At 45.8% G+C, this 26,724-nt stretch overlaps 1 protein-coding gene and 1 pseudogene across 14 annotated transcripts in view; both read left to right on the top strand.

Annotated features, from left to right (window-relative positions):
- Window positions 1-7,305: 7,305 nt before the first annotated feature.
- The window catches only part of Zfp217 (zinc finger protein 217), a 40,737-nt gene continuing 21,318 nt past the window's right edge, over window positions 7,306-26,724 (top strand). For 2 of the 14 annotated variants that reach the window (XM_087652503.1, XM_087652495.1), the window contains exons 1-2: window positions 21,430-21,510; window positions 24,182-24,275. The gene's annotated coding sequence lies outside the window, so the exon portion shown is untranslated. Of the gene's footprint in view, window positions 7,602-11,997; window positions 12,062-21,429; window positions 21,511-22,532; window positions 23,429-23,611; window positions 23,675-23,838; window positions 23,976-24,181; window positions 24,276-24,769; window positions 25,078-25,446; window positions 26,410-26,724 lie in introns of those variants that run through there. The other 12 variants (NM_001107813.2, XM_087652504.1, XM_087652501.1 and 9 more) reach the window with 10 other exon arrangements.
- On the top strand, window positions 12,544-12,747 carry LOC120102108 (U2 spliceosomal RNA; annotated as a pseudogene).

The raw sequence follows: 26,724 nt of genomic DNA, 5'->3' as shown, positions 1-26,724 counted from the left end.
TTTTTCTATGCACCCCTGGCTGTTGTGGAATTCACTCTGAAGACCAGGCTGGTTGCCTGTCTCTGCCTCCCAAGTGCTGGGGTTAAGGGGAAGAGCAGGCATCGCTTTTTGTTTTTAAAATGACCATTCGACTTTGTGCATTACCCAATGAGTTTAGCTAGGGTTATTTGCAGGAGGGTTTGGTGGGAGGTGTTTGGCCACCTTAAACTATTCAACATATAGAAGTCTACCTTTTCTTCAAGAAACTAGTCGTTTTTAACCTCAAAAGGAGAGTAGTTGTATTCATCGGAATGGCACGCTGTATGTTTCTTTAGCCTATGAAGCTACATGAATAAAACTATTTCAAATGTTACCTTGAAATCGTTTGGCCACGGTACCAATCTACTTTTTTTTTTAATTTAATAACTTTATTTGTGTGTGAGTGTGTGTGTGTGTGTCAAACAAGGCTGAGCATTCTGTGGCTGAGTCACATCTCCCCTCCGGCCCTCACTTCAATTTTAAAAACTTCCTTAAATATCCCTGAACCAATGAGAAGAGGTGTCATGGCACCGGGCTGTGAAAAAGCATCGAGGGGACCCAGTACTTTCTTTGCTAATCCGGAAAGATTAATCTTAAAAATGTAATACTACTACTACTACTACTACTAATAATAATAATAATAACAACAACAACAGTAGTAAGATAAAAAAACAAAACAAAACAAACACAACCCTGTCCCTTTTGTGTCTCTCCGTGTAAACAGCCATGCATAAACAGTCCTAGAGCTGACACAGAGGACGCCCATTGTCTCCGCTGGTGTGGATGGAAGCAGCTTTGGCGCGATAAACCCAGTGATTCAGACGTGGAATGTTGGTAACGTTGTAGGCATGCAAACAGAAATTAGTCGGCTCGCAGGAAGGCTCTGTAACTCGAAATTCAGTCAATAAAGTTAAAACTGAGAGCGCTTCTGAGGTTACCCGGAATCTATTTGCATACAGGCTTATCTTGTTTCTTAGGCAGAAGAAGGGTGGGGAGGGGAGGAGGAAGAAGGAAAAAAAAAATCCCAATTTTCACCACATGTTCTCAAAATATAGTCGCCTAAGACGACACCGGGTCGCGGGCCCAAGTGCTGACTGTAGAGAACCCAAATGCACCAAAACCGTCTCCGTGTGAGCAGCAAACACGCCGCTGGCCTCGGGTCATCTTACTGAGAAAATCGCACAACCACACTTTATGTCCGCGGGGACTGCCGGGTTGGGTCCGGACTGATTCTGTTCCCACTCGGGGTTCAGAAGTGGGCTTTGCCCCCGCGTGGGGTCAAGGTCGCAGAGGGTCCCCGGATCTTTCTGCAAGTCACACGGGGACAGATGACGCCCGGGAGTCCGCCCCGGTGCGTTTAGCTTTACACCTAGTGTAAAGTGCTTTAATCCCGGGAAGGAAAACCGGAATCGCTGGTAGTTTTTTTTTGGGGGGGGGGAGGGGGGGTAAGGGGGCGGTGAAATCGTCACGTGTGTGTTGGAAGTAGTTTAAGGACACACCAAGGATGAGTGAGAAGGGCCATACCTATCGGGAAGATACTAATTTAATTTTAAAAAGCATACTCAGTTAAATACATTTATTCATTTATTTGTTTGTTTATTCTGTTTATTTTCGCAAAGGGACAAACTTTATTCAAAGCAGAGGCGAAGGATTTTGCTTAGTTTGAGGCCATCCTGGTCTACAAAGAGAGTTATAAGCCAGCCCAGGGCTACATAATTAGACCCTGCCTCAAAAATGAAAGAAAGAAGGAACAAAACTTTATTTAAACACAAATCCACAGTACAGGTTGGTTAACTCTGCCAGGGAGCAGAGGACGTCCTGACTTGTTAAGCAACGGCAGGGCTGGTCTTAGGGTTTAGTGAGTAACGGGGGCTTCCTGAGGGGACAGATGAATTGAGTCCCTGGGACCCACATTTGGAAGGAGAGGGAAGACCTTTGACCTCACATGTAGGCTGTAGCACACGCATTGCACCCACACATACATAATGCTCAAGGACTTATTCATATTTTAATTCTTGCTGTGTTAGGGATTGAACCAAGGGCTTCCTACATGGTGGGCAAGAACTCTAGTCAGTGAGCTGTAACTCTAGCCCTACTTATTATTTTTGAGGCGGGATTTGATCTAGCCGGGATGGACTCCAACTTGTTATGTAACAGAGGATGGCTTTGAACTTCTGATTCTCCTGTCTTCAACTTCAGATTGGTGGGATTAGAGACCTTCACCACCACCCTTGTGGGTTTTGGGGGCATTGTTTTTTATTTGTTTGTTTGTTTGTTTTTTGTTTTGTTTGACATGGCTCTCTCTCTCTCTCTCTCTCTCTCTCTCTCTCTCTCTCTCTCTCTCCCTGGCTATCCTGGAATTTACTATGTAGACCAGGCTGGCTTTGAACTCACAGAGATTTGTCTACCTATGCTAGGATTATAGGCGTGGGCCACCTGGCTTGGCACATTAATTATTCTAACTGGGACAATCAGAAAGTCTGGTAGGGGCGAATGTCTCTGATCATCTTGGTAATCCATTTCCATTGTAATGGGAGTTTTCAATTCTCAGCCCGAGAGTGCTTTAAAACGTAGAAGGATACGTTGGGAGAGAAGATATTTTAATTGCTTTCAAATGTCCCAATAAATTGAGAGCCAGAGAGTGCTGCCGCAGCATTTCCTTGCCAGACCATGACAGGCTTGTTTGCCAAATCTCTCTCTAAGCTCTCTCCTCCTTTTTCTAATCTTGGGAAGTGTCGAAGATATTAAGTGCTGCTGGCTGGTCAGAAACGTAAATGTTTGCAGAAGGCTTAAACCTTCAAATGTCCTAGGAAAGACACAAACACCAGATCGCTCTTCTGAAAACCACCTAAAACTTAAGGGACAGGGGAAAAAAAACATAGGTCCTCAAAAAAAAAAAAAAAAAAAAAAAAAAAAAAGGAAAAAAAATATATATGGTGGACTTGTTTATATAATTTGTTATCTTTTAGTTCCTACTGACAGCCTCCGGATAAACTGCCAGTCTATGAGTAAGGAAATGACTCCAATTAATGAAGATAGGCAGAGAAATATCAGTAGGGCCAGGAGGCCCAAGGTTGCTATCTAACCGTCACGACAACATCTGCAGGGCTGGCAGGCACCTCTGCCAGGCGAGGGAGCAGCCGGTGAACCCAAACCTCAGCAAAGTTACTAAGACGGCTCCAGTTCATGTCTAGGAGCAGATGAGCAACTTCTCTACCCGTTCTGTATGAGCAGAAACGGAACCTACCAGCCCTGGTGAGTGTCCTTGTGTCCCAAAGCTTAGAATTAGGTCCCTTCAGGGGCAGGATCTCATGTAGCCCAGGCTGGCTTCACATACTCCAGAAAGTAGAGAGTGACCTTGAACTTCCGAATCTCTTCTTTCCAACTTCCCCGCAATGGGATTACAGGTTTGGATCACCTCGCCACGTGGTGCTAAGGGTAGAATGCAGGGCTATGCACACGATAGGCAACAATCTCAAGTCTCTGTTATTATTACTAATTAATAATAATTAATATTATTTATATTATTATTTTTCATATGAAACCTAGGGGCATGAAGGTCTCAAAAATTTGAATCATAACCAGCCTGCTGGTGCATGCCTTTAATCCCAGCCCCTAGGAGTCTGAGGAGGACTGATCTCTGTGAGTTCAAGATTAGCTTGGCCTACAAAGTGAGTTCCAGGACAGAGAAACCCTGTCTCAAAACACACAAACAAAGAAAGCTTTGACTCACGACCATACAGACTGCAGTGTCTCCCTGATGGGTTAGCACATTCTGCTTCATTGCTTGGATATGGAGAGAGGCCTGGCTCCTCCCCCTACAGAACCTCTTCCCCCACTTCAGAACACCTCCTTTCCAACCTTCATATTTAGGTGTAGCTAAAATAATTTCAATAGAATCCCCAACTACAATTCATTAAAAAAAAATGTTTTGTGCCATAGCAGGATTCAGGCTAGAGCCTGGAAGTGAGGCTAAGTCTCACAAAATACAAGATAAAAAAATGACACCACGCAGTGGGGGCGCATGCCTTTGATTTGGGCACTCAGGAGGCAGAGGCAGGTGGATCTCTGAGTTGGAGGCCAGAATAGTTTACAGAATGAGTTCCAGGGCAGTCAGGACTACACAAGAGAAATTCCGTCCGTCCGGGGGGGAAAAAAAAAAAAAACCCAACAAAAAAACAAAAAAGCAGAACAAAAGATGCTTTCCAATCCACAGATCCGGAAGGAGCTCTGAGAGTTAATTTAGAAGACCTTATCTTACTCTGACCCCATAGGTAGCAATGAATATCCTAGTAAGAGCACCAGTGGAAGGGGAAGCCCTGGGTCCTGCTAAGACTGAACCCCCAGTGAACTAGACTATGGGGGGAGGGCGGCAATGGGGGGAGGGTTGGGAGGGGGACACCCATAAGGAAGGGGAGGGGGGAGGGGGATGTTTGCCCGGAAACCGGGAAAGGGAATAACACTTGAAATGTATATAAGAAATACTCAAGTTAATAAAAAAAAATAATAATAATAAAAAAAGAAGACCTTATCTTTGTGTTGTTGTTTAAAGAGCTTAGTTTTTATTTTTTTGATTGTGTGTATGTGTTGTTTATATTGGAGGATGTGCACATAGGTACACCCAAAAAGCCCAGACTGGGTATCGAATCCCCTGAGATTGGAGTCACAGTGGGTTGCGAGTTGAAGGTTGTGGGTGCCGGGAACCAAACTTTGGTCCTCTGCCAGAGCAGTTCACGCCCTTAACCTTGGAGCTGTCTCTCCAGCATTTGAGTATTGCCCTTCAAATATTGGTGAGATCCATTTCACTTCACTCTGGATTTCTTTCATGTTGAAAGACTCGTTCACTTCTCTAGTTATGGACTGTGTCCAGTATTGGGCTTTATTTGCATTTTTTTCTTCTTGTTTTTGGCGTTTTAACTCAGGGCCCTTCCCATGTCCGAGGAGCGTTTTACCCTGAGCCACCTTCCCAGCATCTGCACCGTATTAAGTACCTAAGGCCTGTTCCAAGTAGGTCTGATTACAAAACCAATAAATGAAGAAAGCCCAAGTCTGTGACTTATGCTTCTCTAAGGGTCATAACTAAGTGGCGGCATATTTTTTGAGCATGTCATAATTCCGGAATACAGGAAGAAGCCACTACATTTGGCTTATCTTGTAAGCGAAACTGAGTCAGGGAAAACTATGTCTTACATGATATTACCTAACATAAAAATTCCAAGATCCATCCATCCACTCATCTATTCATCTGTCTATCCATATACCCATCTATATACATATTATTTATTTATTTTGGTGCTGAAGGCTGTACCAGGACTGTGAAAGGTCTAAACTGGCCTTGAACTACTAACACACATTCTTAGTTTGAGATCTAATTAACTCACCAAGGCCATTGGCTGCCCACAATTTGTGTGTTAAACCTCACGTGATTTTTTTTTTTTCTCAGAGCTGGGGACCTCACGTGATTCTTGTTTTAAATGGATGTATTTCGGAGGGGTGTGGAATCTGACGTCTACAGTCTCAGCATCGGAGAGGCAGAGGCAGGACAATTGCTGAGTTCCGGGCCATCCTGGGTTACAGTGTGGAACTCTGTAAATTAAGAAAAAGCAGATAAAACAAATTAAATTAAATGTATGTCAAGTTTGTATGTAAAATATATCTATATAAAACACATACATACATGTGTATTTTTTTCCTCCTTTGTTGGTTTGTATGCTTGTTTTGTTGTTTGTTTCTGAGACAGGGTTTCTCTGTGTAGCCTTTGACTGTCTTGGAACTTGCTGTGTAGATCAGGCTGGCCTGGAACTTGGAGATCTGCCCGCCTCTGCCCCTCAAGTGCTGGAATCAGGCATGCACCACCACTGCCTGGCATCTTTTTTTTTTTTTTATCTTGTATTTTGTGAGACTTAGCCTCACTTCCTGGCTCTAGCCTGAAACCGGGCATGCAGAAGATCCCCTAGCCACTGCTGGGATTAAAGGTGTGAGCCCTCATGCCCAGCCTGAAATTTTCTTCTTCTGAAGAAAAGATTTTTCCATTATTTCCCAGATGGTTGGTTTTATTTGATCTTGTGATACTTCTCACAAACAGGCATGTGTTTCACTGCCTGGCTTTCGTGTGTGTGTGTGTGTGTGTGTGTGTGTGTGTGTGTGTGTGTGTGTGTCTTTTAAGTGTGGAGACTACAGGCACAAGTCATTCTGTCTTATTTACAGTTAAAACAAGTAGGAACCTACCAGAAGGACTATAGACAATTCAAGGAATTGTGAGTCAGGGGATCACAAGTTTCAGACCAGCCGGGGATACCCTGTCTCTAAATAAAGAGACAAGCAAACACATAAGGATCATGGGATACAATACGTTGGGGAACAGATTTAGGCTTCCCCCACGTACAGAATGATACTTCTCGAAATAGTTTGCTAATAAAACCCTGTTGAATCAGCCGACTGTCTACTTAGAGTCATTCTCTATGAAAACCCTCTGGCAAGGAGCGGTGGTCCTTTCTGTGTAATATAGAAATTTCAAGGTCGAATATGATTCCATTTCAGGGGGGCTGAAACAGGAGAATTGCCAGGAGTTTTACTAGGCTACACAATAAGACCCTGTGGGTTTGTTTGTTTGTTTGTTTGTTTGTTTGTTTGTTTTTTTCCCCAGAGCTGGGGACCGAACCCAGGGCCTTGTGCTTGCTAGGTAAGCGCTCTACCACTGAGCCAAATCACCAACCCCAGACCCTGTGTTTTTTAAACAAACAAACAAAAACAGACAACAGAAGATGAACGACAACAATTAAGAAAACTCTCTGAACTTTACCTGAGGTAACTGTGGCTGAAGTCAAACCCAGTGTTTACAAGGGAAAAAAAAAAGTCTTCTGTAAGAATATGACATTTCCTTTAAGCTGCGTTAGCTTTGCCACCTAGTCTTCAGATTTGATCAACTATGTCACCTTGGATAGCAGTGTAATCTAGCTAGGAAATCTTCCTCAAGGTTTTATCTTCGGAGGACAGCATCTTAAACAGTTTCAGTAAATGGTACTAAAAAGTCAAGTGCTGGCTACCCAGCTTAGAATCATTTGCCTGTGAGTAGCTGAGAAAGCCGTTTTTGTTGTTTGTTTGTTTGTTCGTTTATTTTGACAATATCTCACTGCTTAGCACTGGCTGGCCCGGAACTCACTCTATAGACTAGAGTGGCCTCAGATTCACAGACATCCCCATGCCTCTGCCTCTGGAGTGCTGGGATTAAAGGCACGCCCAGCTGAGACAGCTATATTTTCAAACTTAGTGTTTATCTACTGCTCACTGTGATCTCCAGATACATAGCGTATGTCTGAAGTCTCGAAGCTCATCGGACATCTTTGTCTGGTAAACATTAGGACAAGAGGATGTGTGTAAGCGAATAGAACGGAACACGTTAAATTAAGTGGCACCGTCTTCGTTCCAGGCTTTCCTTCCCACCACCGTCCCGTTCGTGGACTTGTGGGGTGTTGTGCACACTGTGTGTCGGGCGAAATGGGAACTGCACAGCCGGAAGTGGAGTGCTTCTGATACTGCTAATTAAGGAATGTGGAACCCTTCCTTTCTGAGTCAGCACCGAGGTATGTAGAACTCTGCCCTGCTCTCTGCTTACTGCATGGAAGTTTAGAAATAAAACCGGAGCGTCTTGTCATTTAACATTTAAGAAGCAGGAAGGAGGTGCTATGCCTGTGCCAGTGTGTGTGTGTGCGTGTGCGTGTGTGTGTGTGCTTGTTTAAATGGTTGCTGATCTTTGAAAGCTTTTATGATAGCTGGCCCTTTTATCATCTGACTATATTTACAACATAGGTTCTCATGGCACAGTGCTGTCCCAAAAGAATATTGCACACACCGGTAACAGGCGGGCCTTTCCAGCCGCTAAAGTTTCATAGCATGGGAAACATCTTATAAGGTTGTTAGATCCTAGTTTTAAGTTTCTTTTTTTGTCAAATACACCTTTAATTTCAAAGGTTTTTACCGGAAGGTTTATGGAAAATAGAGAGAAACAGGAAGTGGAGAAAAGGTCATTTGTATCCCATTATCGAAGAAAAAAAAAAAAGACTATTCAGAACTAGTCTGAACAAATTTGAAGTGCATGTAAACGGAATAGCAAAAAATAGTAGACTGATTCTCCTGTAACCCAGTACCCAGTTCTATAATTTCAACGTGTTAACCACAACTGTTTCAATTCTCCTGTAATCTGGAAAAGTATTCTAAAGTGTAAATTCTAATGTATCATGTCAGTTTTCTGTAGGTCTCTGTATACATCTCTGAGCACATATAGCTTCATATAAATTATTAAAGAATTTTGCATGTGCCAAACATTTTACAGATAACTCGTTGGTTTGTTTAACCCATACTCAAATTTTTTCGTGATAAGAAAATCCCTTCAGTTCTTTCCTGTTTATTTATGTGTGTATACGCACGTAGCATAGAACACATGTGGAGATCAAGGGACAACTTTGGGGAGTGAGTTTCTTCTGCCTTTTAAGTCCCGGGGATTGAACACAGGTCATCGGGCTTGGCTCCCAATATCTTTACCAGCAGAGCAGTCTCCCTGGCCCGATTTAAATTATGTTTTTTTGGGGGGGGAGTTTTTGTTTGTTTTGTTTTGTTGAGACAGGGTATCTCTGTGTGGCTCTGCCTGCCCTGTAGCTTTGTAGACTATAGGCTGGTCTGGAACTCTCAGAGATCCACCTGCCTCTGCTGAGATTAAATCACCACTGCCACCACGGCCGAGTGGATTTAAATTCTTGTTTATTTTTGCTTTCTCTTTGAGAGATAGTCTTGATAAGAAGCCTAGGCGGGTCCTCTTGTGCTTCAGTGTCCCAATGGCTGGGAGGATTTCAGGCTTGGATCACCTCCACGGTGAATTTAAATATTTTCATGTGTACCAATATTTTTTTTTCTTTCCAAAAAAAAAAAAAAATGTGAGACTGGAGACATGGTTCAGTGGTTAAGATCCCTGGCTGCTCTTATGAAAGACCAGGGTTCAGTTCCCAGCACCTACATAGCAGTTTACAATTCTCTGTAATTTCAGTTCTTTTTTTCTTTTTTCTTTTTCTTTTTTCTTTTTTTTTGGAGCTGGGGACCGAACCCAGGGCCTTGTGTTTGCTAGGCAAGCGCTCTACCACTGAGCTAAATCCCCAACCCCTTGTAATTTCAGTTCTAAGGGACCTGACACCCTCATACAGACATACGTAGAGGCAGAATATCAGTGCATGTGTTTAAAAAAAAAAAAAAAGACCTATACAATTTTGTTTGGATTTGAGACTCAGATGACTTCCACCTCCCAAGTATTGAAGCACCACTCAGTCCAGTTTGATTTGTATTTTTAAAATAGTGTGATTGTATCTTGGATTTTCCATTTGCGATCGAACCTTTCTCAGTGGTCTATTGAAAATTAAAATAAAGTTTTGATTAAATTAATTAATTAGTTTTGGGGGAAAAAATCTGTTGCTTAAATTGTCCTAGAACTTTCTTTTAACCAAGGGTGACCTGAAATTCCTGATTCTTCTGCCTCTATATTGCATGTACTGAGATTATATATTCCGATTTTATCTATCTATCTATCTATCTATCTATCTATCTATCTATCTACCTACCTACCTATCTATTAGTTAGTTTGACTTTCAAGATAGAGTTTCCCTGCCTGTCCTAAAATCTTATTCTATAGACCAGGCTGGCCTTGAATTCACAGAGATCCACCTGTTTGCCTCCCACATTCTGGGATTAAAAGTGTGTACCTCTGCCAGGCTCTGATCTTTATCTTTTATTTATTTCATTTTTATTTATGGGTGTGTTTCTCTGCACGTGTGCACAGGCGTGCAAATGCCAGAGGAGGCCAGAAGAGTGTGGGATTCCAAGTTGGTAGAATTACAGCCAGCTTGTGAGCAGCTGTTGGTGGGTTTGGAGTTCTGGACTCTGGTCCTCTGTAAGAGGGGCAAGGTTCTCAATGGCTGAGCCTGTAGGGTTCACGTTTTGACTTAAAAATGGCTGCATACACTCATGTAGGGTAATCCTTTGATTTAGGGAAGAGTGTGAATTTTCTTCCCAGTCATTGTTGCTCTTAAGAATTCTTGAGACCTCCTCGGGGCCTATGTCCTTAGGCTCCATCCCAGGACTGTTACTGCTGGATCCAGATGTATGAATATCTGTAAGTCCCTTGCCTGTCTCATTGCTATGTGTGCAAAAGGACTGGACCAATTTACACTTCCACTTACAGAGGCTGATAGAGGTCCTGGGAAGATGCTCAAAGCAGGTGCTTTTCAAAGTTCTTATAAATCACCGGGTGGGAGGTTGGCTTGTGCTTGTCACGTGGCTGTGGTCTTCTGGAAGTAAATACAGGTTTTCTATAGCTGTAAAAACACTGGCTACGGGCACTGTCAAACAACCACGACGTGACTTGGATTAAAAGGGGAAACAGGATGACTTGTTGAAAATATGGTCATGAAACAGTTTCCACTCCTGTCTGGGAGGGGAGATGACCCTGCAGTTGGTCCCCAGGCCACTTTGTTGGGTGACCAGATCTGTAAAGCATAGTCCAGCACCCTCTCTATTGGCTTACAACCCCCCCCCCCTTTTATATTTTCACAGGTAATTTATTTCCACATGGCTGAGTTCATGAGGCAACACTGTCGAACACTTCTGGCAGTGTTTTGTAAGGGGTGTTTCTTTCCAGCCCCACTGTGTTGGGGAGTAGAGGATGAAGTAGGAGACGGTTAGCCAAATTCTATTTTGATTTCTTGGGGACGTTGCTTTTATTTTCGGACTTCCAATCATATTGCGTATTCTGTTCCTAGCATTCTTGTTTCTTTTAAGGGATAGATAATACCGCCCGCCCGGGATTACAAGTTCTGCAGAAAATCCAGCTCTCTTGGTTTGAAGGTTTATGACCCGGCACCCCTCCCCCACTCCTTTGAGGAAGCAAGAAAACTCATTAGTGCTGTGTTTATGTAAAGGGGTGGGGAGAGAGAAATGCTAAGGACGGACTAGGGGAGTTCTTCTAACAAACACTTTTTCTTTCCTTTGATATTTTCCTGTATATGTATCTTTCCGGTTCTCAAAAGGCCAGTATCTGAATTTTAATTGCCTTTTCTTAGGTGCGCAGCGGGGGTGCACACCTTTAACCCCAGGAGAGGCAGAAGCAGGTGAATCTGAGTTTGAGGCCAGCCTGGTCTAATGGTTCAGGAAAGTTGGGCCCAGTACCGGGTGTTTTGACCTCTCCAAAGCCAAAGAAATTCCTTCTAGGAAGTACAACAAAACTTAGTCTTTTAAAATGTCTCTCAGGACGACACGCTGGCTTGGTCTTTTGTAAAAGCGTGTCAACAATTTTTTAAAAAATTATTCAGTGGGGCAGGGGGATTAAACCAGAAGGCTGTTTGGATGCTGGGAAGAGGGAGAGACTCTTGGCTATTGTTTAGCTGGTCGCCACAGCCGGCCTTATCTTAAGTTCGCAAGTGAGTGTGGCTTAGTGGTAAGAGTGTAGCATTCCTACGGTCCTGGGTTCAAACCTTCTCCTCACGTCCCCCCCCTCTACCCCCCAGCATTAGAGAAGCTGAGGTATTGGCTCAAGCCTGCCACCTCAGCACCTCAAGAGTGGAGCGAGGAATATCGGGAGTTCAAAGCCAGTCTCAGTTGCACTGGCCTTGGAGGCCAGCCTGCGCTACATAAGGAAGATGCTGTCTCGAGCAAACAAACACCAAGGGTTCAGTGACCGGTTCTCCTCATCCTCAGGGTCGCCGCCTTCACGCTATTCCCCTAACTAGAGCAAAGGCCAAGGCTGAGGAGCCAAGGCATGACTGAGTCCCGGAAGTCCACGAGAACTGTTGGGCCCATTTCCGGTTGCCTGGCCCTAGCAGGTGTTTGAGTGTGTGCGGGACCCGCCCTAATCTCGCTTCCTTGCAATCTCATTGGTGGGATCTTTGCTGGCCCGCCCACCTGTTGGTATTTAAGGCCGGGCGGGCTTCATCCGGCACCAGTAAGTCCGAGGAGGTTCTTCGAGGTGGTCAGAAGATTGCTCCCTGAGGATTACCACGTTAAGGTACAGGCTTCGGATAATTCCACCTGCGTTGTTCATACCAGGACCGCTAGCTGAGGGTTGAATGTCTAGATTAGGCAAATCAAGACTTCAGTCTGACACGGAGTCGTCGTCGTCGTCGTCTCCCCCCGGCCCCCCACAAGAACATGTCTATGGGTTTTACCCAGGCTAGACGTCTTCTTGGTTGGAGTCTGTGACCGTGGTCACTGGTATTTTGTGTCATTTTTGAGTACTGGGACATTGAACCCAAGGCCTCCCCTGTGTTCTTTTTCTCTTTTAAGACAGCCTCGAACTGTTTCATAGTCCAGGCAGGCCCCTTGTATGTTCCCTGACTAAAACTAGGATTACACACCTACACCACCAGGCTAGAACCAGTGTTCTTTATGGTGGTGCTTGCTGTGCGCCAAAACCCCGAGTGCAGAGTTTTGAGTGTCTCCAAATAGCCTTTCCTTCATCTGCAAAAAGGGAGAGAACAGACTGGGAGACTTACATCCGATGGTGAAGGTGGCAGGTGGGCAGTGAGACCACGTGTAGTATCCGTTCTTACCAGTTTAATATCTGATATGTCCTCTATCCGAGGGCAATATATTAAATGGACTTTTGGAAGGAGGAGTCGGAATAGAAGCTCGCTCTGTCTACTCCACTCACCGACCTGGTATTGTAGGACCTCCAGGAACGGTGCACCCCTTTCGGGGACTTACAATGCTGGTCTAAAAAAAAGAGACTTGGGAACTTCCTTTTTTTTCTCTGGCTCTTGCTCTTGTTCTACCACTTTCTCTACGTAAAATGGTGCCATAAAATGCTCCGTTGAGAGGTCTACTTTTCCGTTTCTCTAAGCAGGTCCTTGAGGCTTGTATCCCCTGTTACTTGCTGTCGTTGCTCTCGGTTTGCAATGATTGAGCCCTGAGGCATACGGTTGTTGGACTCTTGTCACCGCAAGAACTTTGATATTGGTGGTCTTTAAATCTCTTACACGGTCCAGATCCACTGCAAGAACAAGTTTAAAAACTAGCTATCTCGAACATAGTACGGAACAAAACTTTTAAGCCTACACCTTCAAACGTACAAAACAAAAACAGAACGCCCCCACATCTCAGAAGTGTATGTCAAGGGCAAATAAAGGTGATCTAGTAGGGGCGACTCCTTACTTCGTTTGCTTCAAGACCTATTCAGGAAGTGACTGCTGACTTGTTTTCTCTATGGTCTTGAGGTCAATGCTCTTAACTAGTGAGCCATCTCTCCCACCCTATCTATCTATCTATCTATCTATCTATCTATCTATCTATCTATCTATCTATCATTATTGCCTATTTTCTTTTCTGTAAAAGGTTGGTTGGCTATTTATTTATTTATATTTGAGACCAGGTCTCATCTTGCCCAGACTTGCCTTGAAGTCTTGATCCTCCTGCCTCAGCCTTCTTAGTCCTGCTAGAATTATAGGCATCAATGGGATACTTGGCTTACCTTTCTTTTTTTTCAGAGCTGGGGACCGAATTACCTTTTTTTTTTTAAGCAGAGGGAACATAGACTTTATTAAGGAAAACAGAGAAAGGGCTCCCAGAGTGGGAGAGGTTCCAAAGGTGAATACTTTTATTATGATTTTTTTTTCTTTTTTCTTTTTTCTTTTTTTCGGAGCTGGGGACCGAACCCAGGGCCTTGCGCTTGCTAGGCAAGCGCTCTACCACTGAGCTAAATCCCCAACCCCTTTATTATGATTTTTTTAAGACAAAGTTTCATGGTGTTCACGTGGTATAACCCTCCTGCCTCTACCTCCCAAGTGCTTGAATTACAGGTGTGTGTCACCTTGCCTGGCTGTAAGAGGATTCACATACAAGAGCTAATCAGAGAACGAATTGTGTACCCCAGGCCAAGGGAGAAACTTTCCATTCCCCCGTCACAGTCTCTTGGGCATCTGGGATTTCAAGTGTCCCTAAGTCATGGTGTGGCGTTCACACTGGCACAGACCATGACTCCAGTACATGTATTCTTTTTGTTTCTTCCTTTTTGTTTTTTCTTGCCTGCCTCTGCTGCTGGGATTAAAGGTGTGTGCTAACACAGCCAGCCATTTTCTTTTATTGCTAGTTATCCTTGAAGTTGTATACCGGACCTTCGAGTTGGACACACTTAGATATCTAAGTAGTTGCAGCAGACAGAGCTGGTCTATGTTGCTGGCTGAGGAAATGGCTCACTTAATAACTAGGCTAGTTTGTTACTCTGCTGTAACTGAGACCAGAAGGCTCCAGGCAGATCATGCACATTGCCCTACGTCAGTTTTCAGCTGGTTTCTGTTGCCAGGCTGGCCTTGTTCCTTGATCTTTTGGTCCCTAAGTCTAGAATGGTCTAACTTCTGGGGCTCCCCCTTTTACTTTCTAACCTATGCAAAAACAAAACAAAACAAAACTGTTGGCACTGCACCTATTCCTAGAGGTCCTCTCCAAATTCCACCTCCTTCAGTCCCTTTCCCCTTGGTTTCAGAACTTGTCCTTGAGTATTAACCTTTCCAGAATAGGAGGTAGGTTCTGGAGCAGGGTGGGGGGTGGGTGGGGGGATGGGGGGTGGGGGGTGGGGTTGGGGAATCTGTTTTCAACTTTTAGATCTTTTATTTAATTATGTAAGTAATTTCCCATCCCGTGCTGCAGGCTCTTTTTACTTAATATAAATATTTAAGGCCAGGTGTGGTGGTAGACATCTTTATTCCCAGCACTAGAGAGGCAGAGGCAGGTGGATCTCTTTGAGTTTCAAGGTAGTCAGGGCTGCACAATGAGATGAGATTCTTTCTATAGCCTAGCCTAGGATGACCTTGGACTTCTGATCCTGTGGTCTCCGCCTCAAATTCAGGCAATTCGGGTGTGCCCCAGCTCACGTGATTTTTTTTTTTTTTTTTTGTAATTCTGAGTTTAATTTTTCAGATGCTACATTTCCAGGAAAGAGTGTTGGTTTTTCGTGTTTTGCTTAATTAATATGTTTACAGACCACTAATTTTTTTAATTATATAGAGAGAAATCTATCTTACTTATCTTAATTATATATAAAAAAAAGTTGAAAACATTTACCACTAAAAGTGTTCTGATTTTTTTTTCTCTTTCTCATTCACGACTTAGTGACTTTTGTTGGGGGGGTCTTTACCGATTTACAGCATTCACTAGGGTATATCTATGATCTCGTGGTTTTATTTTAGAAGGGGTACCTGTTTTACATTCACATGTATATGAAACTTTCTGTTAGCGACCTTGGCGGACTTAGATTATTGTGTTAAATAATTGTGTTAAACCTGCATGGGGGGGTTGGGGATTTGGCTCAGTGGTAGAGTGCTTGCCTAGCAAGCACAAGGCCCTGGGTTCGGTCCCCAGCTCTGAAAAAAAAGAAAAAGAAAAAAAAAAAAAAGCTGCATGGGACCTCTAGACTCTCATGTTGTTAATGTAAACTGCTATTTATATCCTGCCATTTGGTTGTTCAAAGTTTAAAGATTTTCCCCATTACAGCGAAGCTTTGGATGTCCTTGTGTTTCCCTCTCTTAACTGAAGTGATGGCCTCTGCCGGGGAGACCCCACGTCCATATGCCACTCTGGTTACTTGTGTTTATGTTTGATGACCAAATGCTTCTGTCAAATAGAAGCTTCTGGAGAGCAGCATTCTGGACTGGTCTTAGCCCCCCTCTATAATTGCTCTCTAGCTTAGCTGCTTCGGAGAGAGAGATGGACTGTAAATATTTACAAAGTGAATCAGGCCGGCAGGTTGGCGGAGGCCGCAGTATAGCTTTGCATCCTGGTGTCCAGAGAGTGAACGGAGTCATGTTCTGGTAGAAAAGGAACTTTTCATATAGAACCGAAGTTCTATGGTTATTGTATGGTGGAGAGGAAGAAAGGGTCTGCAGGTGACACCAATAGAGGGATCGAGAATGATGGGATATGGGGTTGGGGATTTAGCTCAGCGGTAGAGCACTTGCCTAGCAAGCTCAAGGCCCTGGGTTCGGTCCCCAGCTCCGGAAAAAAGAAAAAAGAAAAAAAAAAAAAAGAATGATGGGATATGAAGGGGAGGGACTTGGGTCAAGGTGTGGCCTGGGAAGACCTTTGCAGGGCAAGCTGAAGGAAGTCTACAGGGAAGCTGAAGCTGGTACCTGACTTGGGGTTTTTATTTCAGTTTTGTTGTTGTTGTTTGGGCTCAAATATAGCTCAGGTTGCTCTTGAAGTTGCTGTGTTGCTGAATCCAGATTTGAACACTAGACTCCTGCCTCCAGCTCCAGGTCTGTGCTGGCATTATAGGCCTGGGCTACCAGGCCCAGCTTTTGTTTCTGTCTTTCTGCGTAGCTCAGGCTGGTTTCAAATTTGCAATCCTGTCTTAACTGCTTGGGTGCTGCAGTTACAGGTCTGCCCTGCACCACGGGCTCTGGGAGGCCGATTTATTTCTTGAGGTAGGGTCTCAGGGAGTCAAGGCTGTCTTCAACTCTTGATCCTTCCCCTTCTGTCCTCCAAGTGCTGGTATAGCAGACAAGGGACATCATATCTGTCAGGATATTTGTTGTATTGTTCGAGTGCTTATGTGGGTGTGTGTGTGAGTGCGTGTGTATTAGCCCACATTCGTGGTATATGGCATGCACATGGAGGTCACAGGACAACTTTTGTGAGCCCTGGGGATTTAACCAAGGCTCTGCAGGCTGCTTTGGCAGTAAGTGTTTTTCCCTGTCTAAACTTGTGCTGCTCCTCCTGGCTCTGCCTCCCACACTGACAGCATGGATGTCATGTCCTTCCTGGCTGGGTTACTTATTACATTTTAGAAACACTTATGGCCTTCTGCTCTGTGGAGAGAGTCCTGGCTGAGACCCTGATTTTTTTTTAGTTTATTATGTGACTACACTGTTGCTTTCTTCAGTCAGACACACCAGAAAAGGGTATTGGATCCCATTACAGATGGTTGCGAACCACCATGTGGTAGCTGGGAATTGAACTCAGGACCTCTGGAAGAGCAGTCAGTGAGCCATCTCTCCAGCTCATGGTACCCTGATTTTTAAGACCTTTTCTACTACTTTCAGACACTGTTCTCTCTTGAGGAACAGAGACATGGACAGCTGCACTTAAGGCCATGGTGGGAGTCATGACTTACTTCTTGGTGACCAAGTGTGGTATTGTTGAGACAGTGTGAGAAGGGAAGGTGGTGTCCCAGGGCTCTATATGGCTCTCGACATCCAGGAAAGGAAATAGGGAGTCAAGTATGTTTTAGGCAGGGCGTGATGACATACATGCCTTTGACCCAGCACTTCAGAGGCAGTCAGGATCTGAGCAGAATCCAGCCCTATTTTACAGAGAAGTGATAGGCCAGCCAAAGGCTCGCTATTAAAAAACACTTAACGGGGGGCTGGGGATTTAGCTCAGTGGTAGAGCGCTTACCTAGGAAGCGCAAGGCCCTGGGTTTGGTCCCCAGCTCCGAAAAAAAAGAACAACAAAAAAAAAAAAAAAACAAAAAAAAAACCAAAAACACTTAACGGAACAAAGATCCATTTACTCCAATTATACTAATCCACAGCTGAGAAAAGATTAATATAAAAATCCGTACTGGAGAGATGGCCCAGTGGTTAAGAGCACTGACTGCTCTTCCAGAGGTCCTGAGTTCAATTCCCAGCAACCACATGGTGGCTCACAACCATCTATAATGAGATATGATGCCCTCTTGTGTGTACAGGAAGACAGCTGCAGTGTACTTAGATATGTGAGATAGCGTGAGGCAGCGCTATGATAACAACAGGCTTGGCTACCGAATTAATTGGAGCTGGTGTGTGCAGTCAGCAGAGCACTACAGGAAACTTGGGGACCTTGGAGCCTCTAGCCAATTAGCGCTCACAGATCTCCCCCTCACCCCATGAAGGCATGTTTTTATAAGCAGTTGGACTAGGGGAGATGACCTAGGAAAGGGGTACCAGGGGCATGTGGACACTGCTATGGAAGGTTGAGGGGAGTCAGAAGGGTGTGGGGACCAAACCAGATGAAGAGGGTTTCAGCTCTATGGGATGCTCATGATGTGTTGAATGATGAATGACCTTTGACATCCTACTGCAACCGAGCTCATCTCCCCCACCCCTGCTACCCCCAAGGCCTCACCATGGTCTTGTTAAGTCATTAATATATTATTTTTTGGTTCTTTGTTCTCCCCTGCCCGTGCTAGGCAAGCACATTCCCAACTTAGTGAGAGCCAGAGGAGCAATTTTTTTTTTTCTTTTTTTCGGAGCTGGGGACCGAACCCAGGGCCTTGCGCTCGCTAGGCAAGCGCTCTACCACTGAAGCTAAATCCCCAACCCCCGGAGGAGCAATTTTTATTTTTAATTTTTACCTCCTCTTCCTCCTCTTCCTCTTCCTCTTCCTCCTCCTCCTCCTCCTCCTCTTTCTTCTCTTTTACATTTGTTTGATGTGTGTGAGTCCACTGTCGCTGTCTTTAGACACCCCGGAAGGCATCGGATCCCTATTACAGATGGTTGTGAATCGCTATGTGGTTGCTGGGAATTGAACTCAGTCAGCTTCTATGTAGCTTGGACCATCAACCCCTGAACCATCTTTCAAGCCCCCTACTTAATTGTTCTTTACGTCAGGATCTCTGGTGGGTAGCATAGGCTGGTGGGGAATTCCTTCTTCTGGTTCACACTCCCCTACTGCATGACTACTGGGTATCCACCACACCTGCCAGTAAAGGCTAAGGCCGATTTCCGGGAAGGGAGCTACTTCTGCTCTCTAGTTCCCTTCTGTCTGTCTCCAGGAGGGAGATAAGCCCAGAAGGGACAAGGACTCATTGTTTTGCCTACCATTCTGCCTCCTGTGCTTACAGCCAACTCAAGGTACCTGATGTCTGGGCCAGAGGTAAGGTTTGCTCAGACAGGAAGCCTCTAGAGTTATGGAAATACTGCTCATTTCTGCTGACATTCTGCATTACTCTTATCTCTTAGCATCCTCATTTTTCATCATGCAGTCTGGGGATGGGAACTAGCCTGTTCTGCATTGAAACAGCAAACTGCTTCAGCCCAGCCTCCTACGGGTTTAATTAGTCCATTTTGTCCCTATTTTTGAGACAGCATCTCATACAGCCCAGTCTAGTTTAGAACTTGGTATGTAATCCAGGTCATCCTTGAATATTTTTTTCTTTCTCTTCTCTTCCTCTTTTTTTTTTAAATTTATTTTATGTATATATGAGTACACTGTCGCTGTCTTCAGACACACCAGAGGAAGGCATCAGATCCCATTACAGATGGTTGTGAGCCACCATGTGGTTGCTGGGAATTGAACTCAGGACCTCTGCAAGAGTAGTCAGTGCTCTTAACCACTGAGCCATCTCTCCAGCCCATCTTTGAACTTTTGATTCCCCTGCTTCTACCTCCTCAATGCACTGTCACACTTTTAATTATTCATTTATATGGATACTTTAATTATTAATTAGTTGATTGAGACAGAGTCTCACTATAAACCAAGCTGTGACCTCAAGCTTACAGAGATTCACCTGCCTCTGCCTCTGTCTCCTTAAAGGCTTGTTCCTTCTGGTCCTTTATTTAGCCTTTATTATTTGGAGATTGGGGTCTCAGGGTGGCTGGTCTGGTCTTGTTTAAGACCTTCTGAGCAGCTGGAGTTAGTGCCCGAGCAACCAGGTGAGGCTTAACCACACCCTTTCTAGGAAATTGAGCCTGAACAGAGATTGAATAATAGTTTAGCATTATTTAGGATAATATTTAGGATTAGCTCTTAAGTGGTGGAGCCTGAGGATCTATGCTAGAGTGAAGGGGGTTGTGCCTGTCCAGCTGCCATGTCAGATGCCCTGGGGAAGAAGGGAAGGTGGGTTTTTGGTAAAGTGTGAGAAGCAATGGCAGAGGCAGGACCCGTGGGAAGCCCTGGTCTAAGAAGACTGCTGGTTGGTATGTGCAGGATTTGAAGTGAGGATCCTGCCAAGACATGCAACTACAAGAAGAGCTAGGTGGTGGCCAGACCCAGAGGCCAGCAAGGCCAGCTCTAGAAGCCACTCTCTTGGTCCACGCAGTAGGAAGCCACTGGGCAGGGTGGTGACAGGCTCTGCTCTCTCCACTGTGAAGTGTGTCTGTTGTTATGGATGGAGAAAGCGAGAAGGCCAAGTTACGTGAAAGTTGAGGAAGATGTACCAGGTCACTGTGTATGATTGGAGCAGGAACGGGGCACCCTATACCTGGTTGGGGTTAGAGACACAGAAGTAGAGTTGGGGTTTGAAATATTCTTGAGGTGCATGGGATCGATTTTGGGGCCCTGTGCCTGTTGGGTGAGTGCTCTGCCATTTAGCTACACCCCCAGCTCCAGAGTTGAAAATACAGAATTTGCTGATAGATACATGTGTATATATAATTTATTAGAGCTATTTGTGGGGAAGAAAAGTTTATTGATTATAATAGGAGGTGGCACCATACATACTTGGAAGTACCTAGAGTACTCCTGTAGCTTTAAATAACAACACTAATACATTTATTATATTAATAACAATTATTTATATAATAAGTAAATCATCATCTTCATCATTAACTGGTTCTTTGAGATGGGGTTTCTATAGCTTTAGAAGTCCTAGAACTCACTATGTGTATACAGGCTGACCTCAAAGTCACAGATCTGCCTGCTTCTGTGTCTGCCTCCAGAGTGCTGGGATTAAAGGCATGTACTGCTATGGCCTGCTGCTGGTATTCTAAGACTATATTATGAATTAGCCCAGGCAGGACTCAGACTAACTGTTTGACTGAGAATGACTTTGAACTTTGGTCTTTCTGCCCCCACTTCCCCAGGACTGGCTTTACAGCCATGGCTACCATGCCAAGCTGGAGACAGGACCCAGGGCTCCTGCATACAGGCAAGCAGTGCCTGAACCATGTTTCCTCCTGTTTTTGTCTTGTCTGAGGCAGGATCTCATGCAGTCAGACTAGCCTTGAATATCTTCCTGCCTCCAAAATGTTTTGGTGTGAGTGTGTGAACAGAAAATGGCTCTCTTCATTGAGACGGTGGCCATGATTGGATTTCAGTGATTGTTATTTTTCTCTGTCCTCCCTTGCCCCATTGGGAAAACCTGTTGAGTCGAGGAAGTTCTGAGAGGGGCTTCCCTGGGAATGTTCTATGTATAAATCTTCAAGGCAGTTTCCAGGAACATTCTGAAAGAAGGCAACCTTGGGAACCAGGGGTATTAGAGGAAGAGGCAGTTGTTGTCTGTAAGGGGTAAACAAACGTGTGGAAGGGCAGATGTGCTTAGAATCAAATGGTGTTCTCAACCCAATCAAGGTTGATTTAGTCAATCAAGTCGGATTATATCTCAGCCTCTATTTAAATTGAGCTTTGCGCTTAGCCCCTCCCTTCTTGGTTTGCTTGTAAAAACCAGCAATCACATCTCCTCCTGTATTGTTCCGGGCCAGGTGGACTGGCTGGCTCCTGCGATTTCCAGGTCCCAGGTCCCGGCACCACCTTCCCTCCTGAAAGGTAATTTCTGCCATCTACTTTTCTCTTAACCTTACTGGGTATTTTCAAAACGGGTGACTTCCACAGGGCTGAGATTGAGGAAGGGAAAGTGGAGTGCCCTCCCTCGGCTTTGTTTGTTATCTCTCCTTAACTTAGTGCTTCTAGTCTGGGGAACAGCACTGCCCCTGCCTCCCTCTCAGATGCCCTTTGTAGTTTGTAAATGCAGGTTCCAACTAACTTTCTGTTTCCTGCTGCCTGCAGTTTTTCTGGTTTTCCTGCCCTGCACACTGAGTTCTTTTGAGCGTCTGTGCCGTTTCTGTGCAGCTCCGGGGATTTCGTTCCCAAGCTGTTTTTCTGTAATCTGTTCCACAGTGAAACCAATACTTGGAAAAGACTATATATTTCATCTGCACTTCTAATTGGAACTTAGTCTCAAAAAGATAATTCCCGTAGATGTAGATACAGAAAACCAGGCTTGCTCTTGTTTTTGTTAGATTTTCGAATACAGGCAAGGATCTGGATAGAAAATCAGATGTTAGTTTAAGGAAGCGGCCTGCTAGCACTAAGATGAAATCAGAGATAATGGCGAGTGAGTTTCTAAGTGCACTTTGGGAAATGTGTCTGGTGTGTGTGGGTGTGTGTGTGTGTGTAGGAACTGTGAAAAAGACAAGAGGTGGCTGGGGTTTGTTGGGTTCAGGAGGTGGATTAGGACCTGAGTGTGGCTACACGTGCATATTCCAGCAGCAGGGACGGAGAAGCCGGGTCCCACTCTGTGTGTGTGGCTGCGTCCTCCAGCACCTGATTCCTTTAGAGGTAGCGCAGTCTGGGAAGTGAGTGATGGCGAAGCAGGGTTCCGCGTGGGCGGGGCCAAGGCCGTGGAGACCAACGTTCGATTTTTCAGTTTCCACTTCGCCCAGGAGTGGGGCGTTCTTAGCTGCTTATTACGAAACCAAACGTCCCTTCGGTTCTCCTGTGACTTTCCGACTTTTAATTGTGTCTAAGGACCCACGCTTCCCAAATCAGAGCGAGACACGAGCCTCCGCATTCTAAGGCAGAATTCCGATCCCTCCATGTCCCTTGGAAAACACGGTGTGTGTTTGCAAGCTCAGCCGTCACTGGCAGAATTTTGCAACGATTTCCCAGTTTTGTTGGCACATCTCCAGGAGGGAAGGTTCTTTGTAATTCTTTGCTCAGACATCAGGATCTCATAGAAATATCTTAGCAGATAGAACAGGGAAGGCAAATCTCTTTCAATTTTAAGAGCTACAACATAGTAAGCGCCCCCCGCCCCATTTGTGGTGGGTGGAGAGGGATGAGAAACAGTAACAGACCATCTGATGCCAAAATGGCTTAACAGAGTATGGCTTTGTGAGGGCATGGAGGACCCCCCCCCCCCTTCCTTTGCTCTGAAAATAACTCAGTAGCTACAAGGTCTGAGAGCCCGGGTCTCATTGTTCTTAGCCTAATGATTGTTTGTCAAAATATTTGATTGTTTCCCTATTGCCGCTGAGAAGTTTGGACTTTCCTTTCTGTTCCATCTCCACACTAGGATTTTTAACTATCAGCGCTATTGTGTTTACAGTATTCAAGGCTTCAGAGTGCAAAGGTTATCCATTAACATGTAGACTGAGGCTCAACCTCCATCCACTTTACTTGGTCATAGTTTTCTTTGTTTTGTATCAAAGCTCTGCCCCCCCATCTTTTTTTTGTTTTTGTTTTTTTGGGGGCAAAGTTAAATGAAGTATCCTGCTTATGAACGTTTGCTGAGCTGTTGCCTTCTGATCGTGAATATTTATAAGGCTTTAAGCAGTACTTTAGAGAAAGATACTAATCTGTGGTGAGAAAAGGAACCCCAGCACTAAAAATGATCAATATCTTCTGTGCTTGAATGAGAATCAGGGCTGGCTTAAGGATCTACTTCCAGCGATGCTAATTAATTGTGAGTAAGTAATTGATTCACTTCCTTTGAAAAAAAGACTAACGAGACCATATGTGGGTTGGTAGTTATATGTAAAATGACAGCAAAAACATTCTCCAAGGCAGATTCTTGCCCCTTGCTAAGCTGTCTTCTTGAATTCTTCTTCCTATTTATTAAGGACTGCGTTGCTTGCCAGTTCCGGTCGGTTCTTTTTTGTCCCGTTCTCCCCCCCCCCCGCCCCCATGCTTCTTTTGATTTAGGAAATGGGTATGAATGCTTTTCTTGTTGTTTTCCCACTTTTTGATACACAGAGGGCCAGCTTGAAAAAGACAAACAAGTTGGCCGTTCCGTGTTAAGCAATAAATCTATTTTACATTTGAATTCATTTGCATTTTGGAGCAGAAAAATTATTGGATGTGATTGTGGCCGCCATAGTTCCTCCCTGGGGCTTGCTTAAAACGGGGCATCAGTCCCAGGCCTTTGGAGTCAAACCTTTTCCTGTCGTGTCTTCCTTTATCTTTATACGAGTCAGGAATAAAACAGTAGGGAAACGCTTTCAGTGAGTTAGGTATAAAGGAGTGTGTGTGTTTTTTGTTTTTGTTTTGACCACACTTTTAAGCCTAGTTTCACCCAAGTGAATTTCTCTGTAAACTAAGATTTATTAGGTACCAAGTCCAAATTCAGCGTGAAACTATAATAGAAGCACAAGCCCAGGGTGTTAAGGGGGAAAAAGCTTTTTGAGGAGAACTAATTTAGAGAAATTTATTCTTTTAGGTCCCGGACCTTCCTCATTGACTCTCTGAAAGTGTTTACCTTCAGAACACCTCAGAACACCGCTATCCTGTGAGTTCCCGAAGCCAGTGGCAAGGTTGGTTTAATTTTTTTATTTTTATTATTAATTTTTTTTTTTTTTTTTTTTTTTTGCTCCTGATTCTGGGCGACCCGGGAGTTGGGCAATCGGCCCCTCCCCTCTCCTCCCCTCCCCGGGCGCACCTTGCAAGGGAGGGGGAGGCGGCGAGGGAGGACTAGCTGTGCGCCTGCGCGCTGCGTTTGCAGACCCCCCCCCTCCAGAATACCTGTCACTGGAACCGCCCGGGCGCGAGCGCGCCACGTTAGGCCGGATGGCGGGACGCGGCGCGGGGCGCGCGTGCGCGGGAGCCCACGGGGTGGGAGTGGGGTGCGCGCGCCGCTCGGCGGGGCTCGCGCCTCGGGGGTCCGTGGGGGGCGTGGCCAGCAGCGGTGGGCGGGTCAGGGGTGCGCTTGCGCACACGCGCGGGCACAGAGGGGGCGTGGCCGGCGCGGCTGGGGGCGGGGCGTTGGGCGGCGCGGCCGGGGGGGGAGGGCGCAACAGCTGCTGCGAGCACTTTCTGCCCCAACAGTCCCCCCGCCGGACGCCGGCCGCCCGCGCAGGGACCCCGCGCCTGCACTGTCCCCGCGCGGACGAGTAGGGGGCGCCCGCGCCGCTCCCTCGCCCCGCGCCGGAGGTGAGCCCGGCCCCCCGGAGCCGCTGTGGGGGTGGGGGTCCCGGCGCCCGCGGCCGTGGGAGGTGGGCATGGCGCGGCCCCGTCCCGGTCCCCGCGCCGTCGGGGCTAGCGGCAGACGCACAAAGGCCGCGCCGCCTCTGCCGCTCCTTCAGCCCGCGGCTGGGCGGTGCAGCCGGACGGCCGCAGGTAAAGGGGCGCCGGGGCCGCGTCCCCACGGCCGTGGCCGCGCGTGGGGCTGGGAGGGACGGCCGAAACAATGGTCCGCCAGGCGCGGCGTGGCCGTCGGGGGTCCGGGCCCCTTGTCCGAGTTGCGTCCTGTCAGCCAGGGAAGGTGTTCGGTTTCACGCCCAAAGTTAGAACGCCCCGCAAACTCCCGTGGGAAGTTCGTGCGGGGCGGCGGGAGGCGGAACCGCACATCCGAGGGCGCCGCCCCGTGCGCCTCAGTTTAGCCTCGACGCTAGCGGGTGCACAGTGAAGGCGCCCCCGCCTCAGACCCTGGGCGCACGGGAAGCGCATTCTTGGGCGGGGAGGGTGGGGGTGGGGACAGCGGGCGGGCGGGCGGGGATTTTTCCCGAAAGGTTTGCTTCCTGAAGTGAGCCGTAGTCCCGGGGGCCCACTTCTGGGATCCCCAGTGGGGGCCAGTCCGCAATCGCTCAGTAGTAGAAACTTTTTAACTTTTTATTGTTTGGGTCGGGGGCGTGGGGTGGTCGTTCCCAGCCTCAAGGATTGTGTCCTGTGAACCTTAGTTTCTCTTTCTGAGAAACAGGCATTCCTCAGCACGCGTTGATTAAGGGGCGCCTGCCTGGGGTTCTGGATTGTAGGGCACCACCATGTGTACCACAGGATCCCGCGGCCAGTTTCCTCGTTTGGGATGGGTTGGAGCCATTAAGTTGTATGTTTTAAGAGGCCTAGGTCTGATTTAGTTCAGGTTGATTCAATTATGTCTTCATCGCTTTTGAGTTGGTTGAATAACTTGACATGAGATTAAGGCCAACAAAAGAAGAGGCAGGGTAGCCACAGCTGCTGGCCATGCCTGGCGACTAGGTAGGGGCCTCAGGGGGCCTTTCACCTCTCTTTGTAACTGAAGGAGGTCCAGAGCCTTCTTGACTACTTTTCCCAAAGTGAATCGACCACCTTCATTTAATACCAAATCAGATTTCAAATGCTAAGTTTTGCTTGAGAAGGATGAGTTAACAGGTCTAGTTTCAAAAAAAAAAAAATTCTCTGTAGTGACAAGTGCAGAGAACTAACCTAATTGCTTTCTGTTTGGAGAATAAGCCTATCAAACCACTAGTTTGTGCTTAGTTAATGTGCTGAGAACTTTTAAGGTGTGTCTGTCCTTAATGGTAGACGACTTTTTCGTGTTTATTAAGATACTGGGTATTTTTTTTTTTTTCAAACTTCTGGAGTCTAGTGGTGTATTTCGGCTTCTTGGTTATTTTGATTTTAATTCTGAATCCTAATGATTGATTGAGTCAACCCTATCGTCCCTCCACATGCTTCCTGCTCTCCAGTTATGTAAGTATAAAATCCAAGAGGCAGTAACTCTGCACACTGAGTTGTCAATAGTTAGTGTTAGTCATCCTGGGGATCTACATGCTTTGTCTCTTTAGACTCTACCTTGGTCTGTGTGCCGGAGGAGGAAGCAGGGGAAGGACCTGAGGGGGGGGGGGAGGACACGTTTCTTTAGTCTCCAGCTCCTTTGATCCTCACAACACCTCCACACTTTGCAGTCTGATCTCCTTTTAGTGGAAAAACTGTCGAGATTGACACTTGGTGATTGTCTTGGCTTCGTATTATTCCCTTTCACTTCTTACTTTAAAAAAGGAACTA

The sequence above is a fragment of the Rattus norvegicus genome, chromosome 3 (genome assembly GCF_021556685.1).
Source record: "Rattus norvegicus strain SHRSP/BbbUtx chromosome 3, alternate assembly SHRSP_T2T, whole genome shotgun sequence".
NCBI lineage: Eukaryota > Metazoa > Chordata > Mammalia > Rodentia > Muridae > Rattus > Rattus norvegicus.
The sequence above is the reverse complement of the archived record's forward strand: the minus strand, read 5'-3'. Positions and strand labels throughout refer to the sequence as shown.